General features: G+C 39.9%; 1 pseudogene across 1 annotated transcript in view; it reads left to right on the top strand.

Annotated features, from left to right (window-relative positions):
• The first annotated feature begins 4,782 nt into the window (after positions 1 to 4,782).
• The window catches only part of LOC308352439 (large ribosomal subunit protein eL33-like), a 58,284-nt pseudogene continuing 57,298 nt past the window's right edge, over positions 4,783 to 5,768 (top strand). The window contains exon 1 of the transcript in view: positions 4,783 to 4,923. The product of the transcript in view is annotated as a large ribosomal subunit protein eL33-like (transcript). The remainder of the gene's footprint in view (positions 4,924 to 5,768) is intronic.

Here is a 5,768-nt window from a genome sequence, read left to right as displayed (position 1 = left end):
TCAAAAAACCAGCTTCTAGTTTCGTTGATACGTTCTACTGTATCTCTGGTTTCTACCTCGTTGATCTCTGCTCTAATCTTGATTATTTCCCTTCGTACGTGTGGAGTTGGTTTGATTTGTTGTTGATTCTCTAGTTCTTTAAGGTGTAGAGACAGCTGGTGTATTCTGGATTTTTCAATTTTTTTGAGGGAGGCTTGGATGGCTATGAATTTCCCCCTTAGGACCGCCTTTGCTGTATCCCATAGGTTTTGGAGTGAAGTGTCTTTGTTCTCATTGGTTTCCATAAATTGTTTAAGTTCTTCTTTGATCTCCTGGTTGATCCAAGCATTCTTAAGCAAGGTGGTCTTTAGCTTCCAGGTATTTGAGTTCCTTCTGAACTTTTCCTTGTGATTGAGCTCCAGTTTCAAAGCATTGTGATCTGAGAATATGCAGGGAATCATCTCAGTCTTTTGGTATCGGTTGAGCCCTGATTTGTGACCCAGTATGTGGTCTATTCTGGAGAAGGTTCCATGTGCACTTGAGAAGAATGAGTATTCTGTTGTTTTAGGGTGGAATGTTCTGTATATATCTATGAGGTCCATCTGGTCCAATGTGTCATTCAATGCTCTTATTTCTTTATTGATTTTCTGTTTCGATGATCTATTTCTGAGAGAGGCGTGTTAAGATCTCCTACTATTAATGTATTCATATCAATATGACTCTTTATCTTGATTAATAGTTTTCTTATGTAATTGGCTGCTCCCATATTGGGGCATAGATATTTACAATTGTTAGATCATCTTGGTGGATAGTCCCTTTAAGAATGATGTAGTGTCCTTCTGTATCTCTGACTACCGTCTTTAGTTTAAAATCTCGGCATCACGTTACCTGATTTCAAGCTTTACTACAAAGCTGTGATCACCAAGACAGCATGGTACTGGCATAAAAACAGACACATGGACCAGTGGAACAGAGTAGAGAGCCCAGATATGGGCTCAACTCTATGGTCAAATAATCTTTGACAAAACAGGAAAAAATATCCAGTGGAAAAAAGACAGTCTCTTCAATAAATGGTGCTGGGAAAACTGGACAGCTATATGTAGAAGAATGAAACTTGACCATTCTCTTACACCGTACACAAAGATAAACTCGAAATGGATAAAAGACCTCAACGTGAGACAGGAATCCATCAGAATCCTCGAGGAGAACATAGGGAGTAACCTCTTTGATATCAGCCATAGCAACTTCTTTCAAGATATGTCTCCAAAGGCGAAGGAAATAAAGGCAAAGATGAACTTCTGGGACTTCATCAAGATAAAAAGCTTCTGCACAGCAAAAGAAACAGTCATCAAAACAAAGAGGCAACCCACGGAATGGGAGAAGATATTTGCAAATGACAGTACAGATAAAAGGTTGATATCCAGGATCTATAAAGAACTCCTCAAACTCAACACACACAAAACAGATAATCATATCAAAAAATGGGCAGATGATATGAACAGACACTTCTCCAATGAAGACATACAAATGGCTACCAGACACATGAAAAAATGTTCATCATCACTAGCCATCAGGGAGATTCAAATCAAAACCACATTGAGATACCACCTTACACCAGTTAGAATGGCCAAAATTAGCAAGACAGGAAACAACGTGTGTTGGAGAGGATGTGGAGAAAGGGGAACCCTCTTACACTGTTGGTGGGAATGCAAACTGGTGCAGCCACTTTGGAGAACAGTGTGGAGATTCCTCAGGAAATTAAAAATAGATCTTCCCTATGACCCTGCAATTGCACTGCTGGGTATTTACCCCAAAAATACAGATGTAGTGAAAAGAAGGGCCATCTGTATCCCAATGTTTATAGCAGCAATGGCCACGGTCGCCAAACTGTGGAAAGAACCAAGATGCCCTTCAATGGATGAATGGATAAGGAAGATGTGGTCCATATACACTATGGAGTATTATGCCTCCATCAGAAAGGACGAATACCCAACTTTTGTAGCAACATGGACAGGACTGGAAGAGATTATGCTGAGTGAAATAAGTCAAACAGAGAAAGTCAAGTATCATATGGTTTCACTTATTGGTGGAGCATAACAAATAATATAGAGGACAAGGGTAGATGGAGAGGAGAAGGGAGTTGAGGGAAATTGGAAGGGGAGGTGAACCATGAGAGACTATGGACTCTGAAAAACAACCTGAGGGTTTTGAAGGGGCGGGGTGGGAGGGTGGGGGAACCAGGTGGTGGGTATTAGGGAGGGCACAGATTGCATGGAGCACTGGTTGTGGTGAAAAAACAATGAATACTGTTACGCTGAAAATAAATAAAAAATTTAATTAAAAAAAAAAGAAATCTCAAAATTCTTTTGAAAATTTGAGGGAATCTCAAAGCCCATGCTGTTAATCAATATATTATTCTAAGAGCAATTCAACAGCCAAATGAAGAATATATAGAATGAATGAGTTATATGATAGATAGACAGACAGACAGACAGACAGACATGCCTTCCAGGCCTTTAAATTTATTTATAAATTTCTATCTTATATACTGAGTTGCCAAGACCTATCAAATACTAACTGCATACTTTATGACTAATAATATACTTGAGGAAATATTCAGCTTCTCGTCTTCTGAAAAAATCCAAAGATGTTTTGTTCCATGTATTGTCCCCCTGGCTGAAATTAATATTGCAAATGGAAATGTAAATGTGAGTTTTGGCTCGCTCTTACAATGCCTCAAATTTCTTTGAGGACCTAATAGAACAACTGAAATTTTGTTCTGTTTCTCAGAGTCCTGTTTCAAAACCCTGTTGCCATTGCTGAAATTAACAATAGCCCTTCTAAACCTCACAGCCATCATCTAAAACAGCAGCTCTCAAAGTATGCCCTTGAGACTCCCATGGCTGTATATGGGGGTCTGAGAGCTCAAAACTATTTTCAAAATAATACTAAGACATTATTTGCATTTTTCATTGTCATTTTCTTCCGAGTGTACAATGGAGTTTTCCAGAGGGCGACACAATGTGTGTTACCACGACAAACTTGTACAGAAGGTAATGTGAAAATTCAACTATCTTCTGTTAGCCAGAGACATTAAACAGAGCTACAAAAATCTAAAACAATACCTCCATTACCAGTTTTTTGTTTTGAAAGCTATACTTCTTTTTAATAAAATGTTATTGACATTAACAAGCAATGAATATATTATCATTGTAAAATTAATGAACAGGGGCTCCTGGGTGGTTTAGTCAGTTAAGGATCCAACTCTTGATTTTGGCTCAGGTCAGGATCTCAGGGTTGTGAGACTGAGCCCACATTATGTTCCATGCTGGGCATGCAGTCTGCTGAAGATTCATTCTCTACCTCTCCCTCTGTACCTACCTCCCCCTGCTAGCATGCTCACTCGCTTTCTCTCTCTCTCTCTCTCTCTCATAAATAAATAAATAAATATTAAACCAATGAACATATAAATATGTGCGAAATTTCGTTTCCATGACAATACAGCAAATATAGATAGATATAAATAAAAACTCTTTGAGGTCTTCAATAATTGTTAAAGGGGGTCTGAGAACCACTGATCTAAAGTACCCATAAAGCACCCATCATTTGTCCTATTCTAATTCCTTACTCTTTATATTCTCTGAGTTTAGCTTATTGACTATGATCATCCCTGGTGTGTTGCCTGTTTTTTTGTTGTTGTTGTCTGTTACCTTACAAAATCTAAGACAGTACAAAGTCTTCTGATTCCTCCTTCTGAACAGACAAATTAGTCTCAGTCAGTAACTCCATCTGAGGCTACAATACATCAGATGGTGCTATTCCGCAGATAGACTTGACAGAATCTGTTCTGAACAACGACATGCTTTATCTGAAACACACCACAACATCATGGAAGTCTGGGAACTTATTGTTTAAGAGAAATTGATTAAACTTTTTTGCTAAATTTCTTGATGTCTGAGATTTTTCATGTTGCTATTGTGTAAGGTGATAAAATCTATTAAAATTATAATTGTAGACCCTCAGCATATCAGACTCCATACTGGGTCTTCCACAGGTCCAATAGGGGCTAAGGACGACCCTAGACCATCTATATGCTCTACTTGGAACCTGGCCTGAGTGGCTCAGATCAGTAAAGGAACACCTCTCAGCAGCTCTGAATACTTTTTGCCAGTCTCTCCATTTTGAAACATTCTCTCCCTTTATGATTACTCCCCTGGTTTTACTCCTGTCACTAATTACAACTGTCCTTGCTCTAAACAAAAGTCTTTCGAGGAGATTTCTCCTTAGCTTTTTTCACCTCATCTCACAGAATGAGAACTTCCATACTCGAGTGTGCAGGTATCAGCTATATACAAGTGACCCTCAAATCACAAGTCTAACCTTGACTTTGCTCATGACTGCAAGACCTCAGTTCCTAACAGACTATGAAATAACTCTAGATTGATGTTTTGCTAGCTCCCCTCTTAACATGCAAAACCCAACTCACTATTTTCCCCAGCAAACAACAAAGCTTAAAATTGATCCTCTCCCTCTGTTTTACTAGTTCACAGCCACAGGTGATTTTTCCTAAGAATCATTTACAGATGTCCAGAGACATTTTTGGGTTGTCACAGCTGGGGAAGGGGTTCTACTTGCATCTAGTGGATAGGGCCACTGACATTACTACATCAGTACCTTACAAAGTACAGGACAGCGTCCACGAAAAGGACTTTCTGGCCCCGAATGTTAATAGGGCTTAAGTTGAGACATACTGCTCTATTTCCATCATTTGTCCATCTTCCCTCCAGCCAAGCAAGTCGACCCATGGCTCTGGCACAGATGCGGCCACCAGGAGCCTCACAGCTGAATCTGAAACTGAAGCAGCTGGAGGTCATGGGGGGAAAAGGGCCTGAAGGCAGCAGGATAGTCTCTAAAGTGAAGCTGTGTTCAAATATGGAGCCAACGGTAACTGAAAGCAGTGTTAAGTTGGAAAGTTCATCTGAAATATCAACACCTAATAAATGCTGCATGGAAACAGGATGCTAGACTATACGACATTTTTCAAAAAATTGAGTTAATTATTCTTTCAAAATATCTCAGCCATTCTGAAGGTTAAAAATAAGCACGAGAGTGAAAATAGCATTTTGGTGTGGAAGATATCTTAGGGTGCTACGTTTGTACCTGGGTCCCCCACTCTTGAGGAGCAAGTGAAAGGGGGTTCAAATCCAATGATGAGAAGGGAGTTCATAGGGATCACTCAGAGTTCAATATGTCTTCTGCATTTGTGGAGATGCAGGAGCTTACCCTTTGACTCCTACTTGGGCAATCAAGAGGCTGAAGTGGGCTGGGACAGCAGTTTTAGAAGCAGCACACTGCTGAGGTTAGGATAAATTTGTTCTCCTAGAGCCTTTCTGGGCCAAGAATGGGTTCATGCTTCCCAGTGACCAGATGAAGGTCAGCCAGCTCTAGCACAGCCTGTCCTGTAAAGACTTCTGTGATGAGCTCTCAGCAGACATGTGCTCAAGATGCACCAAGGAATTGCTAAGAGTTGTAGACAAAGGAAGTCACTAGCTGGAATAGGGAAACTTGCATCTGCATAAGGGGTACTATAGGTGAGACATTCCAAGATATGCAACGGTCTCCAAAGACTCCACAGAAGTGTTTACAAGAAAATCACCCTTAATCATCTGACAGGCTGAAAAGGCAGAATCATATTATAATGGTAGCAAGAAGCAACAATTTTGCATCTCCCTTATATCACCTCCCATCTCCATGGGTCTAACAAATTAAAGGAAGGGAAAGAAATGCCA

Source organism: Martes martes, assembly GCF_963455335.1.
Source record: "Martes martes genome assembly, chromosome: 11".
Lineage (NCBI taxonomy): Eukaryota > Metazoa > Chordata > Mammalia > Carnivora > Mustelidae > Martes > Martes martes.
This window is presented reverse-complemented; position numbering and strand designations above follow the sequence as displayed.